This window comes from Chiroxiphia lanceolata, chromosome 2 (assembly GCF_009829145.1).
Source record: "Chiroxiphia lanceolata isolate bChiLan1 chromosome 2, bChiLan1.pri, whole genome shotgun sequence".
Lineage (NCBI taxonomy): Eukaryota > Metazoa > Chordata > Aves > Passeriformes > Pipridae > Chiroxiphia > Chiroxiphia lanceolata.
The window spans coordinates 29,646,664-29,664,467 of NC_045638.1; positions in this window are offsets into that span (position 1 = coordinate 29,646,664).

Here is a 17,804-nt window from a genome sequence, read left to right on the forward strand (position 1 = left end):
AAAGTCAAAGGATTCTGAATCAGATGACTTGTTGACAGCCAGCATGCTATTTGGATTATGAACACATCAGTGAGTTTTGCCTTAAGAAATGTGGAAGATAAATATGTAACCATAGAGCACTATGGTATATAGCACTCTGCTTTCCAACAGAGTGAAGCATTAGATATTGAGCGCTAGATGAAACAAGCTGATGTTTGGTGCTAAACATCAGCAGCTGGCCACTAACTGCAATGCAGGCTCCAATACAACCAGCTGTACGTGCTCAGTTAGCATGAAAGATTCTGAACAGGAAAACTTTCACATTTAAAATGAATCTAAATGGAACCTGGGGAGAGAAAAAAAAACAAAACAAAACAACAAAAAGAAAATGAGAAAAATGGATCCAGCAAGCATAAGCTTGTCTCTCCATCCAAGTAGACACCTTTTCTGCTGTAATTTAAGACTGGGAGGAGAGGTGAGTGTCCCTCCTGACTGGAATGTTTGCTGGCCACATAAAAGACTGGAGGGTCCTGATGCAACATCATTGTTGATTAATACCTTTGCCGGAAGAAGCACATTTTTTTGCTGAATAATCTCAGTGAATTTTGTTTCCAGAATGCCCAAGCACAGCAAAAAAACAAGCCACCTCCATGCCTACTAAAATTTAAGTAACCTATACTGCGTATTTTAAAACTAGTCTTTTCTGTCCACTTAAGTGAATAAGAAGAATTATTTGCTACTAATAAGGGTCCAAGAAGAGAAATGATGTTTTTTCCCAAACTACTACAAACTGGAAGAAATTACCAGAAGAAAAACTGTGAAAGTGTTATAGTTAATTCTGTGATTTGGCTTATCAAAATGCTCAGACACTTACTACAGTCCATGCTCAGGATTCTCAGACAGTATATTTCATGCCAAGAGGGAACCACTCAGGATCATTTTACAAAAAACTTTAGTTGTTTGGAAATTGGAGATAGGCAACTATTGCACATGGGGTTTGTCTTTTTCCTTTCTCTCTTTTTTTATTTATTCATTTATTTAATTTTTATTTTTTCCATCCAGGCATCATTCTGTTAGCTTCAAAATTTATCATAAGCAATGAGCAAAAAAAAATTTTCAAAAAATAATCAGCAATGGTTACATTGAGAAAGCTCAGGTAGGAACTGATTTAAATTATGCTGGCCAAAAATTGAAAAAAACAGACTCCTATTGTAACTGGAAATTCAATCTAAAATCACAATAATAATTTCCTTGTAAAAGGGGAGGGAATTTAGACTAATCCACATAGGAACAAAAGCTCTTATAGTGGTTTAAATAAAATGTCACCTACAACATCATTAGAAGCAGAGTTGTCAACATTTTCATGATTTATTAACTTTCGCATGGCAATAGCTGCTCTTTCAAACATGGGTTGCACAGTTAAAATACCCACAGCACTTTTTGGCTCCAGAAGTTTCCAAAATTCATCTACTTACTTTAATTCTCAAGTAGTTTTTGCCTTTCCCACTTCTCTGGTCATAGATACAAGTGGGCAGGACAACTCTACACTTATTCCTTGTTGGGTATTATGTCTGCAATGCCTCTATTTCTGGGAAGGAGGTTAAAGAGTGAGAAAAAAAGAGAGAACAATTTTTTAGTGATAACTGAAAAGGGAACATCTTTTCAAAATCCAAACTCCATCTAAAATGCTTAGGGATTTTAATTTCTTTTATATTTTTATCAGTGTTACTAGCTGTACTTTTGCATTATAAAGTTATGTTTAAGCTAGAGCAGAAGATAAAATTGTAAGATAAATACTAAAATTAAATCAGGGTAGACCTGGAAATCTCCTAAAAAAGTCAATTTTTAAGAGCCTTCCTTGTAGTACTGACAAGTAAACTGTTCTCAGTAAGTTTGCCAAACTGCTCATAGGCTTTCATTCATGTAACCAGAGCCTTTTCCCAGTTTAAATTGCAAAGTACAGAGGCATACTCAGGCATATTTCATCGTCCCTTCCACATTCATTACTTAATGCTTTTGTAGCTCAAACACAGTGAGTGGGGGCCCAATGGGTCTATTAGTTGTGAAAGTAAACTTCCAAATTCCAGTAAAGACACTGAAGTTGAGCAAAATTTATCATTGTAGAAATTTTGACTGGATCCTTATGAACCCCAAGCATATTATGTACAACTCCTTTGACCTTTCTAGAGTTTCTTCAGTTTTACCTTTGTTGGAGCTGAAGTAGAATAAAGCTTTTCCTTTTTTTTTTTTTCCTCTCCAATTACTTAAGCTTCAACGTGTAATTTGACAAGAGAGTACTTTCTAAAGAATAATTCTTCTTTGCATGTTTTTTTTCCATTCTTCAATTACACAGAATATAACATTTTCTGAAGAGTTTACATACTTACACTGGAACTGTTAGAATAGTTTGCATAGACAGAGAAAACATTTCTGTGAGAGCAAAGGTGTTTTCTGTTTCTTTCTTTCTCTCCAAAGCTACCATAGGAAGCTGAATGTACTTTATGTTTTATTTTTAAAGTGTGAAATCAGAAGAGAAGCAACTAAGTCTTGGAAGTCACTCTGCCATTTAGAAGAAAATAAAGAGAGAGGAATAAACTAATATACATTACCTCATGATCTCCTCTCTGTTTTAGTCTTATATATCTAAAGGTAGAAACAGTATCTATTCATCTTAAGAATCTCCTGTTGCAAAATAAATACAGCAAAATCTCAAATATCTGTAGCAATGAGAATAATCTGGGATGTAAATTCCAGGGACTGATTTACATTCAATAGATTTCTTTACCATTTGCTTCTCAGATTTCATTTATTCTCTTTTGTGCAACTTTTACCACCTGAAGCTTTCTTAGAGTCACTTGAGGTGAACCAGGCCTTTAGCAAACACTCCTACTCAGGGCATAGTGCAGTGCAATATTTCCTTGGGGAGATCACTGAGAGGACCCTGGCTCCGGGAGTCACATCAGATATTGGCTTGGGCACTCACTTCTCTCCCTGTACTGAGCTCAGTCAGCAGAGACAATTAGGGCAGAGACTTTTGTTTTCCCATGGCTTTTCCCCCTTGTAGCCCAGACATGATGGGAACTGTAGGGAGGCTGCTGCCCCAGCTGCAGAAGTTGCAGTTGAACAAGCAGTCACAAGTTACACAGTCACTTAATCATGCTGACTAATGGAAAGGTTAGACGATAGTCTGACCTTTCAGGAGCAGCTATCAAAAGAAGGAGGTCAAAACCATCCATTTTCCAGAAACAGTGGTAGAAGTACACAAAAGGTGTTAAGCTGCACAAGCGGTGGACTGTATACTTAAATTCTTCCAACATACAGACCACATGTTAACACTGGTAGCGTCGCCCCTCAGTCCCACCTACATCAAATCCCACAAACAGACTAACATTTTTCTTAAAGAATGCTATTTCCAGAAGATAGTTAATAAACTTATTTTATGAATTAACATCATCTTCCTTGGATAAGCAAGTGTAAGTGAGCAACCCTATATGCCAATTTGCACGGAAAACCACAGGTGTTCCAGAAACAGAAGAACTCTGTGGATGACCATGGGCCACAGAGCAGTGCAGCAAGTTCTCTTTGGGGATCTTGTGAGACAACAGGCAACCAGAACGTTATTGCACTACAAACCAGTCAGCACTGGTTCCTCTCCTCCAACCTTACCTAACAGAGACCAGTAATAACCAGCTATTGCTGGTGCCATAGAGGTGGCATAGGGACTTCCCAGCTCTGCACTCCAGGGAGAACTTCAGCCTCAAAGACCACAGAATTGGCTTTTCAAAGTCATGATTCATTCACATTAAGTAGGAAAAGTAGGACACAATACATGTTCCTATTTTAAAGGACTTCAGTGCCAAGGCATAGTGATCTGTGACCTTTCTCAATTTGTAAATTAACTGTTGGTTTTGGTTTTTCTCGAGGTTCCTTTAGGTCATGCAGTGGATGCAAGAATCTAGTCTGAAGAATAAGAATTTAATGGCAGTAGCAAGCAGATGTAGATAATGAAACTCCCTGACAGGGCTACTATTTTCAGAATTGGCTTCTAAAAACATTTTTTTAATTTCAAAGACATACATAAATATATATATACACACATGCACAGACGGAGAAAGCAAGCAATCCAAACTTTAATCAAATTTGGCTATTTCTCTTCAGGCTAAAGAAGGAAAAGATTTCTTTTTCATTGTATTTAGATATTTGTCTGAGCCTCAGAGAGAGTGGATAGTCAGGAGTTTCATGGAGTTTGTGGGCCGAACTTCCTTAAAAACATTCAAGCAACCTACTAAAGTCATTGCACTTTCTGAATCTGTTTTTTATTTGGATCAGGAACACAGGTGTTTTTGAATGAAACTCCTTTTACCTCTGTGAAGGGAGTTTCCCTCAATGTCTTTTAATGTTGTGTGATTAGGGACAGAGAGGCTCTACAGAGATAACACGTTATATTACAAGAGAGAGGGGGACATTAAGCTGCCTAATTTTCTCCATATCAAATAAACATTATTATTGTATAAAATTGATCTTAGGACACTCTCAGTGATTGATCAGTATGCCCTTTTAGGATTTCAAAGGAGTCTGCTCTGATCACATAAATAATGCTTTATTTTAAAATCTAAGTTATTTCCCAGTTGCTTTCTCATGTGTTCAAACATCTTATTTAAGAGCTAAGGGATGATAGCTCATCACATAGGTAGTCTTGTGTGTATTTGGTTTCTTATAGATTATTTTATTGTGTACCTCACCTACTTTCTGGCAAACTTTGCTACAGTTCACACAGCGCTAACCACAGATTTCTGCAAAAAACATTTAAGATTCTCCTTCACACAATTTGATAAGTATTAATTTCATGCTCCTTTTTAGAATTAAATTATGTTACTCTTGCATATCATTTTTAATTTAGAATTTATCTTATGCATATATGCAAATGTTTTGTGAACTTGAGACCAAATTCTATCCTTATCTGTAAAAATGAAAAAATATTGAAGAACACAAAATAGTTCTTACTGACAAAGAATTTCTGAAATAAACTCCAGCTTTGTGCATTGATTTCTAGTTGTGAACAATAGTAAGAGTAAGATAATTCAGCCTTTACAACCAGTACAGAAAGCTGAATCTGTCTCATTTTCAGCATTAGGCAATACATGAAACCCACCTGGGGATCCTGGGAAAGCCCATTCAACACTCATTTTCAGCTTTGTTTTGTTTTTCTCCTCCCACTTCCCAGCCTACATGAACTCTGAAGGACATACAATCCTTCTTCTTTTCCCACCTGTAATGAAGTACACTGAAGCAAAAGCTCTGCTAGAAGAACTCAGCTACAAATGCTCTCTTAACCCATTACAGCTGCACCAGACATGTAAATTGGCTGCATACGCTGTATTCTTTCACTTTAAACTCACTCTACCTTTAGAGGTTACTCTTTAAGCTATCTTCTGTTGCCATAGGCACACTAGGTTGAACAGATCTAGCTAAACACAAACAAGACAAAAATAAAACGTGTGAACCTGTGCCTTGAGAAAAAGACACCCTGCCTTTTCCAAGGATTCCACAGAATGAGCATTTTTGACAATATTTATATATGCTGAGTTTTCAACTCTACCTTGGACCTCCAGCGTACAACGATTCTACACATACACACCCACACTGTACACACATTGGCATATGGTATTTACAGTACACCTTCCATATTATCATATAACTTTCTTATTTCCCACTATGAAACCCAGAGAAAATTTATGCTGTGTTGCATACAGTATGCCGTGTTCAAGTGAACTTTACTACATACAAAGTTTCAAGAGCAGGTCTGTGCGAATCATTAACTTTTCAAAAGGCACCAGTTCCCTTCTGTTACTAATGACATGCGTAACAGTTTAATGTAATGCTACTTTTAATTATCAGAGCCCTTTCTTTTAAATATCAAATTTCCCCTCTCTAAATTGTCCTGAGTTCTCTTTACAGTCTCATCTGTCACTGTAAATGTCATCACTTTATTCCTCCTTCGGATGCAGTGACAGGCCCACTCTTATCCCCAGCTTTATCTCTTTTTCCATCCTTTATTGTACTACAAAGATCCCTCTTTCATAGTTTACAGCTGTATCCGCTTTCCACACGTGGCAAATGATTGCCTTGGTAAAGGTATTTTCTGTTTCAATCTTGCATTTTCCCAAGGGAGAACAAAAGGGACAAGCTTTCTGGAGTTGGTTTCACTGAGAAAATTGTTTAGAATTGCCTCATTCCTCAACAGATTAACGAATGCATACAATCCCAGCTTAAGTGCTATTGTACAGCACAATTTGTCCATTATGCTTTGTCCCTTCCATTTATAAAACCCCCTCACCAATTAAAGTAATACAGCCTTCCAATACCTGCTCCCAATTAAATCTGAGCTGTATTACCTGCCTTGATGCAGCTGGTCACAGATTCCTACCACTTACTAGCATTCATTAGCCCTATTCATTATACGGGGGCTGGTGGCAGGAATTCAAGCTACTGGCTTTATTTAGGGGCCATCAAAATTATCAGCTTTCAGCACAAGGCCCTAGTAAGAACAGGATTAACTGAAGGGAGAGGGAATTCATACAGTAGCGAAATGTCATTGTTTCTACTTTGCTCGTGTCTCTTCTAGATCAGTGCATCAGGAGCATCCACTGGTGTACAAAAGACAGTTGGACACAATTGGAAGAAAGCCTTTTCCTCATTTACTTTCTGCATAGCTCCTAGTTTTGTTTTCCTATGCCTCTTGCCTCCCAGCTTCCTCACTCCAAATGTTGTCTGATCTGGAGCCTACTTATAGATGTAATCATTAATCACTTAAGGTCTGCTGCTGCAGACTGGTTCAGTACAGTTTAAAGACAATGTTTCACTCACTGAGATGTTAAAACCGTAATTTTTTTGGCAAGATGAAAAAATCACCAAATTGCTGAGGTCTCGCTGCCCAGCACAAAGGGACTTTTCCAGGCACATGGTGCTGTGCTGGGTGATAGCGTGCAGCGTGGCTAGTTGTGTGGCAGGAAAAAGTCATCTGCCATTCTTAAGCGGCTTAAGTGTCAATGACCATTCTGTAATTAGAGCTTCCAGAATTTATTGGATGGTGGTGATAGTAAGACAAGCAACCACACCATAAGCTTTGGAGCTGTCACAAGAAAAAGAATGGGGGGGGGGGAAGGCTTACTCTTGCCTGGACCTTGGAGGTGGCACAAAGCTGTTGCGCTCCAGCTCTGCCTGCTCCAAAGAAGACTGTGGTCATGACATGGCCTGCTGCTGGCCCATCTAAGGATGTTGCAAGCAGGGAGATTAAAAAGAGAAGAGGCACAATAATATTAGTTGTGAATGTAGTGAGTGGAGAAGCTTGTAAAACTCAATCTAGTCAATTTTTGGACCAATTTTTAAACTAATTCTTTACTGCAAACACTCATCTCTTATCAAGGATCAGCAACATATGCACATGCATAGCATTTTTTAAGGTGGTGCAGGCTGTATATTGCTGTTTTCCTCTCAATTAACTTCTAGGCAATTTTCCCAGCTAAATACATAACATCTCTGGCAACATGCCAACCAAAACCTTAAGACCCAACACTAAATTCTGTACTTATACAGGCAGCTTAGATTTTCATGCGGTGAACTGGAAGAATGCCAGAAGCTCCCACCATAAACCTAGCAGTAGGAACACTATATATATTTTTTTATCAAGAAACTCTACTTTACTTTTCTAAGACCACTTGAAAACTGCACCATTTTAATGTTCCTTTAGCACAAAATAAAAGAAAGATTTAACCTGCTATTAAATTAACCCAATTAGCCATTTATTTCATGTAACCTTACACTTCTGATGGCATTAAATCAAACACACCAACATGTGGATTTTTTTTTTTGTAAGTTATGGTAATTACACACTGCCTGCTAGACAATAAATTTCTCGCTAGCCTTTTGCCCTGTTCTTTTTCTGTGGAAGAAGATTATTAGAACAGAAGCATTTGAAGCCCCCTCCTCATATGCCTTGTATAACTGTGTTGGAACACGATGGAATACTTATGCACCTAAAGGGGAAAAAAAAACCAAACACAAAAAACCAACCAAACAAAAAACCCCACCAAAACAAAACAAAAAAACCCCAGAACAAACCAGAGAAAAACAAGGGATAAAAAAAAGGGAAAAGTAAGAAGAAAAAATGAAAGAGGAAAAAAAAGAAAAGAAGCTAAAATATTTACAAAGGGATGGCTTCCAGGCATCATAAACTGAACTGCTGCTGAGAGTAGACTCTGTTGTCCCTGTCATTTGACTCAGATCATGTGCTAGAGGCCACTGTTAGGTGGATGTTACGCTTTTTTCCGCTATCAATTTTTCTGGGGAGTGGGGAGAAAGAAAACCCAGTTCAAGTAAAACCTAGCAATAATCCAGAATCAGAATGTCCAAATCTGTCTTTGTAACATCCACAAACAGAGAAGTCAAACATCCTTGTGTGGCACACCTGCACCATAAACGCCATCAAGGCAGGGTGATGTTCCTGTTCATGTTCCTTTACCCTCCAGGCAATGTCTTTTCCGGCCAAGTTGCCTCTGCTGCTACCACGTGCTTGCCAGTAGGTTCCTTCATTTGCCAATGCCATTTTGTTCCATTTTCAGTCTGGCACTGAAGCAGATATATTCCAGAGCAGATAAGATACTGTAGCTGCCCCCAACGTGTTTCAGGGTCCTGCTAGCAGCACCCTGCATGATGTGTGTTCAGTGCCCTGCGAGAGGGATCAGGGGCAGTTCCTCCACCATGCAGCAGCATTCCCCACTGCACACTGTGCCTGTGTGCAGCTCTGGCAGGAAACTGTCAGCAGCATGTTGGGTGTCCTCACAAAACAGAGGGAGTGCCCTCTTTGGTTCTGTTTAGATATCTTCCATGGGGCTTACTTTCAAAGATGGCTCTGACTTCTGACCCTGCTGCAGATGGCGTAACTGTTGCCTTGGCAGACTGCCACTCACATCCGATTTCCAGTCCCACATTCTTTTCCTTTACAACATGGGTAACCCTGCTCCCTGCTTTTAATTTTATTTTTTTTCCCTCTCTTCTAGTTCCCTGGCAGGCACAGCTCTTTAGCTCCAGAAGCTTGTTAGGTATTTCTCACTAAAGATTTCATTCTTCCTTCCATGAAGTTCACACACGATGACAAAACTAATGAATAACTCTAAGAAGCATCATGATATTCTAAGTAAAGGCAGCCAAAAGAATGGCTGAAGTGTCTTTCCTTTTTTCTTTCTTTTTTTTCCTGACTGTCAGTTTTTTAATTTCTCAATTAACTTTACTTGCAACCCTAGTAAGCATTAACAATCTTTTGAATCTTATGTGGGTTTTTAAATATGAAGAGCTTTGTTATCTTCACAGACTTTTAAAGATAGATTGATAAACTGTAAATAGTACAAATTTGATATGGCAGCTTGAATTGATACATCCAGCAGACTTTCTGAAATAAATTACTTCCAATCCTTTATCTGTTATTAACTCTTCAGGAATCACACAGTATTCAGCTATGTGAAATATGAACAGTTTGTCTGAAAATACATAGCTATTACTGTTTAATTCAAATTCAGTACTGGAGAAGCTCAATCCTTTTAATTTTGTTTCTTCTCTCTCATGAAACTTCTGCACCTCAGTTCTTTACTTCACATTCAAAAAAGTCTTGCTTCTCTATAACTTGCTCTCTGCAGTTCTGGATTTACAACTCTTTATATTCAAAGGCGATTTAAAATTTTAACTTATGCAATACTTATAATCACATATTTTGTTGCAGAATTGCACTGTGCTCTACATAAATACCCTCAGTTTTGGACTACCAAGAGCCAGGCCAGAATTCCAGTTTGCTGGTTTCATTCTAAAGTGGGCTGAAGTAGGGAGGGAGGGGAATGAGTCACAAGTTACCACACCTTTTGATGACGGAAGAATTAAGAGAAAGCCTTGGAGAAAAGTGTTATAAAACCTGATCCACAAATTCTTACAGAAAAGGGGACATGTGTTTGCACATGTGTTTTGCTGCTCCGAGATGAACTGTTACAGACCATACTGTTCCCACCTTTCTTGTAATTTTCATTTAATCCTCTAAAAACAAGGCTTGGACTATTCAAGAAAAGATAGTTCTTGAGACAAGAACAGAATTTCCTCAAAGGAAAATAAAAAACTTCATTGTGAGTTAACCTTGTCCCCAATTTCTATTACCTGGAATGTTTGATGCTGTCGTGTGGGCTGATTCCCTGGCAGCTAATGGTTCCCAAGTAATTCAGAACATTCCCATCTTTTAACTAAACGAATTTCTTAGTTTAGCTCTGCCTCTCTTGGATGATATTTTCCATACATTAGGTTCTTCTGGTGAAGGTGAAGGCAATACCAAATACATGCATATCAGCTTCATCTTTACAGCACATTGATCTGTGCCGTTATTACTTCTTTTTAGTTTACTTCCAGCCAGGCAAAGCAAAGGATAATTTAGAAAGAACTTCCCATCTCTCCACCCTATTTGTTTACAAGTTGTGGGTTGCTTATGCACAAAAAGGAAAAAATAAAATAAAAATCTAAAAAAAGAGAAATAAGAAAACACACTTTCAGGATGCGTCTTTTCAAGAAGCTTCTTCCACTTATCTGCATTGTCTGGGCTGTTCACTGTGGCAAATATGAGCTTTGAGACACCTTTTCCACCTTTCTGAATAATAATCTCAGCTGTTGCAGCCCTGCCACTCTTTGGGTTTGAATTTTTTGCCCTATCTAGAGCAAGTCTTTCCTTATGTTTGTAGGTACACAGAAGCTTCTTCTAACATCTGTACTGCCTCCTGTCTGAAATGTATTTTATCTCCAAAGTAACTGGATTTTCAGAGATTTGTAGGGTAACAGCTGCCTTTTGTTGTTGCCCATTGGAGGTGGTCCTGTTTGCAGACTGTGATCCATTGGGGATCTGTGGCCTTAACCATACAAACTTGTTGCCCATGTTTCATACAATCCATTTAGTTATGTGTTCAGCTACCATGCCACAAATTATTGGAACTTCTCTTTGACATACCAGATATTTCCATGAAAACTTTCAGTGATGAGCAGATACCGTCTTCACCTTGAATATTGTGTCCGGTTTTGGTCACCACAATATATTAAACTAGAGCATCCAAAGGAGGGCAGTGAGATTCTAAAGGCCTTGAGGAGAATAAGGAGTGGTTGAGGGAGGCCAGTTGGTCTGTTCCACTGGGAGAAGAGGAGACTGAGGGGAGTCCTCATCACAGTCTACAACTACCTTGTGAGAAGAAGAGGAGGAGTGGGCACTGATCTCTTCTCTGTGGTGACCAAGGGCAGGACCTGAGGGAAAGGCCTGAAGTTGTGTCAGGGAGGTTTAGGTTGGGTATTAGAAAGCGGTTCTCCATCCGGAGGGTGGCTGGGCACTGGAGCAGGCTCCCCAGGGAAGTGGTCACAGCACCAAGCCTGTCAGAGTTCAAGAAGCTTTTGTCCCCAATGCTGTGTAAGATTTTGTAAAATTCTGCAGATCTTGCTTTTCTCATCTAGATACATAGATGAGACTTGATGAAATTTCCGACTTTCAGTGACAATGAGAATCTTTTTTTTAATTAAACAATAAGTAATTCTGTATTGCACCAATAGTCTCCACCTGTACAAACAAAATTGGCCCAGCTGGGTTTGACCAATGGTCTATTTCCCATCTTCAACAGTGCACAACAGGAGACACGTAGAAAACAACATAAGAACAGGAACACAGACTGTGATACTTCCCAGCTCCCAGCACTGAGACTTTTTGAGCCATGGATGGCAGCTTTGGGAGTAATAGACTTCGATAGATTTTTCTTCCAAGAATAGGAACCAATCTAAACATTTCACACTAGTAACATCCTATGGCAAAAATTCTGTAATTTAACTATGCCTGCATTTACATCTCTGAGAGTCCTGACCGTAAATGACTTTTTCATGTAATTCTTTGACACTATACATGTTCAAAACCTGTTACAGGAATTTTCTACATTTTTTAACTTGCATTTCATGTATCTCTTTATTTGATAAAACATCATCTTTGGTAAGGAATGTTAGCTCAATTGATGACCTTTTTTCGAGGCTCACCAAAAACAGTAAATAAATTTTCTTTGTGGAATTCAAGGTGGACCAGTTGTGGGTTTGATTTTGTTTTAGTTTTGCAAGGATTGATGCATGTTTTGACTTTCTCATTTTTTTACAGGATTTGCTAAGGTGTGCTACTCCATTATATTCTTCCTCTACTGGAAGATTTTGAGCTTCATGATGTGTTCTCTTTCTCTCCATACTTTTGAAGACATTGTCACATACAGAATTTTTTGCATAGGCATAGCAGTCTTGAATCTGTAACATCTCATAGATGCTACATGACTTATTCCAAAAAATCCTTTCTGATTTTTCTCCAAGGCAGAATGCTTTCCTGTAAATCTAGTATCAAGTCTCAGTATTGGTTTGCTAACAGAATTTACCTTTTAGTCTTTTTTATTTTCTTTGCATTTACTCGTTGACTATAACCCATCCTGCCATTCCCATGGATGCAGACAATATTTCTGCTGAGCGAAAAGGTGGACATTTCTTATAGTTTTTATTCTGCAACATCACTCATTCAATCACAGTGTCAGCTGTAAATGCTAGCATTACTTCTTCCAGAAACTTTATCCAGGAAGATACTATTTACCAGAACCAGAGAACCAAGGCATTTAAGCTTGCTTCATCATTTTCTTTCTCCTTATTCTGTTTTGTAACCAAACAGTATCATTGTTGCTAAAACTCTCTCCTTGTAGGTGTTCTCCAACTGTATTACTCCCACTGCTTTACTGTTTGCCTATGTGATGTACTCAAACATACTGTCTAGTGTAATTATCTTCCTCAGGCATGGGCGTTTCTTTTTCTTTGCATGGTGCAATCCTCTACTACTGCAAAAGTGTATTGGTGGATTTCTGTCACTCTTTTCAACAGAAATACTGCGCAAAAAGGAGTATTCCTATCCTCATTACGAATTCCTTTTTCTAAACTATTTTTTTTTTTTTAAGTAGGAAAATGTTTCACCTTTTATTTTTCAAGGCAAACAATCTCAAATAGGTTAAACAACCTGCCTGGATTTTCCCCCTCTGCTTTAGTGAACTTACAACCAACAACCCACGCACTGTATATACTGCTGCAACTTTCCATGATACATAATAGCAAATGAATAGCTATTTAGATTTTCAGATTGCTTATGAGGAAGATATGATAAAGATATAATCTCATTTAATTCTTTCTATCCTTGGTCCTATCTTCCGATTAGTTTCAGTAAGCCACGCTTTATTGCTAACACTATGATTTTTTTTTTTGTATAATGCTCTCATAAATGTGTAATAGATAGAGAAGGGCATTCTAAAAAAACTTTCAGTACAAAAAATTTGGAGTACATATTCCAGCTCAGCAGCTCAGTTGAATTCAGCACCATGGGGAGAGGAGAAAGTGAGATTGAATAAAGAAGAGTCCTAGTGTCACCCTTTGCATCTCTTATCAAAGACATCATTGGTTATGAAAACACTACATTAACACAGTCCAGGGCTTGTAATTTATTCAAGTAGTTTCACACAGAAGACAGGATGTCTCCATACATAACAGATCAGATGGTGAGGAGAAAATGCTTTCTGGAACCCGATCCAGAAGAAAAGATGGATCTAGACCACTGTCTCCCTCCGGAGGGGCATTTTTGAATACAGGTATATGAAAATACATATGTCATATGTGTATATATACACACATATATATATGTTTCATATCTGTGAATATACATACACAGAGACAGCATGGGTGAACTTCTACAAAATTTCGTCACTAGATATCAGACAAATGGATACTATTTCATAGATGGTTGGAAGACCCAAGACCTTTCACTGTGCAAAAACTTCCATCACTTCCCAAAGGAGCTATATAATATAATCAGCTTGATATACACAAGCAGTCATTTAGATTCACATATTTTCTACAACTTTGACTCAGGTTTCCTCTCTCCTATTCTCCATTTTGACAATTAATGTGTTTTGTTACTGGAGTAGCTCAAACATGTGGGATCATTTTTCTCTCATGACACAGCTCATCATGATGAGTTTCAGATATGTCATCCTGTGACAGGGTATAAAACAAGGATGGGCTTTATTTAGGCATTTTGTGGACAATTTTTTACTTTTTATTTTTTAATTTTCCATTTCTATTTAGACCTTTAGTTAAACAAAGTTAGAAGACATCAATGTTGCTACTGCTATTTCTACAGAGCTGGATTTCTTCAGTCACTGCTACAAAATCTGTCCCATATAACTTTTCTCTGCTGGCTAGCCGGGAGAAACTCATTACTTGCCATCATCCCTTACTCACAAGGGTTTTTTTTCCTAACTCTTAGATTCACTCTCTTGAATCAATAATGTTGAAACTGCTGAGCCTTAGATGCATGCCTCATATCTTTCTTTTCAAAGATGTGGCCAAATGAAGACCTGACTCTTTAATCAGGTATCTTGTATGCGCAACAAATGATCTTGAGTGTGAGCTAGTATCCTCCTAAAGCTATATATCTTTGGTCATCCACTAGAATGTATAATCTGTGACTGTACCTATAGTGACCTACACTTGTTATCCTCAGGACTGCTACACACAAGACGTGAAATGCACCCTTTGATCTCTGCTACAGAAACTGCAGGAAACCAGTTTTAACTAGGCCTATAATAGGCCAAAACAATCAAAAGACAAAGAGTTAACTAACAAAAGACTCTGACCCACTGCTCAAGGCAGGTAGCACTATATGTCAAGAATGCATAGAAGACAGGTGCTAAAAGACCTCAGTTCCCTGACTTAGATATGCTTGATCTTCCACAGGTGTAATGATTTTAACCTCTGTAGGATGCCCATTCATCATCGTTTCATTCATCACCACTGAAGATCAATGGACACATCCTTTTTAGACCAAATACAGCATACGCAGTAACATATTGAACAAAATAGCGTATGAGGGAGGCAGAAGGGAAGAAGAAGGGGGTATTCATACTTGTTAGCAATGAATTCTTAACTTAGAAGCCAATTTTTCTAATCCCTCAATGCAGAAAGACAGATTACCCTGGAGCAAAAACTCTTATGGAGGTGTCCAGAGAAAAGCTGTGTTATAGAGAATGTAGCAAATGACTCTAAACTCCTATTGCTAATATCTTTCCCTAACTCCATAGTGGGAGCAACAAGAAGGAATAGTGACTAGTATATGCTCAGTTTCAGATATTCAGGGTCACAGCTGCAAAAAAATAAATAAAAAGAACTCAAGAACACATATAGCATTAAGAAAAAGGAGACTTCAAGGCCCCTTCCTTAATCTCTTGCTATAAATCCTCTTGCATATATTTTATTTGGCACAACCTACTTCAATATATAACACTGACATTTTTCAAACCAGTCAACTCTGATTTTGAACCCTGGAATTCTAAAAGGAGGATGGTATCTTCACCTTAATTCTTTATTTCTGATTTGCCTCTATGATAATGTGTGTGTATGTTTTATTTATTTTTCTTATTTTTGATACTTGTATAAGTGAAACAGACACTCAGCTTCACATTAAGAGTGACGAAATCTGTTAAACACTTAGTGATATAAACCCAACGATTAACGAATCCTTTGCACACTGATGTTACCTTTAATAATTATTTCACGAGTCTGGAACCAGGTGTCATGATAATTACAACCAATAATGGCTCTAATACCTTTTGAATTGATTACTATGGATCTACTTCTACTTGCCAAGACAGAAATAAACCAAAGACTGCTGCAGATATTTTGATTTGTACCTGAAAGTTTTCTAGCCTTTAGAAAGCCTCTGTAAACTAGAAGGACATCTAATTTTGTGCATTTTTGCCCAGGCTTTCTAAAGTAGACATGAATAGTGCATGGCACAGACAATATTTTTAAAAAAATAGATAGAAATAACTAATACACATTTACACAATAAACAGTAAAAGCAAGAGTAAACTGTCAACAGCAGCACCACTTAGGCTAAAAGCAGGATAAAATTTAGGCATAGAAATTAATTATCAGAAGTAAAGATTACCTTTTCTCCCTTTGAGCCAAGTTGCACAGCATTGGTCATAGGAAACAAGCATACGGGGTACTGTGCAGTGAAGGAGGCTGAAAGTGGTATACCATTTCAGTAGTGTCTTATTTACTAGTACAGAATGAAGTAGCAGGGGACCTTTTTACATATAACTGATTTCAGTCATTTGTTCCTCAACAACGTTTTTGGAGGTTAGCAGTACTTGAATAGTATTTCAAGTTTTAATATTACACAAAACATTTATGTTTATGATACCCTCAGCTCAGCTGATATGGTAATATGTGGGTGCTACACCAAGAGATGAAGAAGAATGTGCACTATGCACCTTAGAAGACATGGGTTACAACACCCAGATTAAATCTTTGTATTTCAAAAATTCTGACATTCACATTGCCAGTATCAATAATAAAAATGACTAAATTCTTAAACATGACTTCTCAACTTGACTTTTATACACTTAACTAACCCCTCATGAGACAATGGCAATATATTTACATAATATTGGTTCATCAATGTAATGGAGAAACCAAGTCATTAAGGGTTACTTTTATCTCATCTAAATTAAAAAAAAAACATTTCGGGGTATCTAACTTCAGGATTATAACTGTCTGGGGTCCCTACACAGTCAATGAAGATAAAGAGAGAGAGAGAGAGATGGAGAAAACAAGAGTAATTCTGCCATGAAGGAATGTGACATTTAACTTCTCTCTAACCTCTGAGGAGGAACTGTGAAGTGCTATCTAATACTAGATGACGTTCACATTTTGACCCAAAGCTTCAAATTTACTGATGCATACAGGCAACCAGTGGCCTGTGGTACTTCTGATTTGCTGCTTAAACCCACAGTTAAGCATACCTAAGGACATTCCTTGGCAAAAGGTAGTAGAAAAAGTGGGCTTTAGAGTTCCTAGGAAAATTAAAACCTCCAGACTCATTCCCAGTTGCTAGTAGTATAATTAACAGATTACTGAAATAAACACAGTTCAAGTATTATAATTATAACTGCAATACTCTCAGGGTATTCATGTGGTGCAAAGGCACAGGCCCCATGATTCATTCAGTTTCTTCAGATATCGATGAACCACAGAGAAGATGCCATGAGAACAAACAGTTACTAGACAAATACTGCATCCTTTGTCATCACTATGAGGCGATGATCATGTGCAAAGGCTGTCCTCAGAAGAGATATGTTACTGGATATCAATATAGGTGTGATCAGCTTGCCTAAAAGTAAGTATTGAGTGTCATTTGAGATACACTGTTGTATCCTGCCTGGCCATAGCTGCTGCTCCAGAGTAGCATCATGAAGGTGTGGGTCTCGCATAGATCCTGTGCACCATCTGCCAGCTCCAGGAGAATGCCTTACAGTATCTCAAAACAGCAATAAATGCCTATGTTTAGACAAAAGACTGTGTATTGCTTTCCTTCAAGTCAACCGAATCACTGAACAAATAGCTACCTTATGAGAACAGAAGTAGCAGAATGTGACCTAGGCAATTTTTGCTACTTGCACCCCTTGGGATGAATATGTGCCAAGTACATTTAAAATGCTGTCTATGGACTCTCTTTCTTTCTCTTGAATTAGAGTGACTGTCTATCTGAAAGGGGAAACAGGATAGATATGATCTAATTTGCATTTAAAATATACCAGGATTTGTGGTTAAAGGTGTAAAACAATACACATTAAAGGAAATGTTAAAGTCATTCATAAAGTAAAATCTCTTTATAGGTTGCAATACAAGCAGAG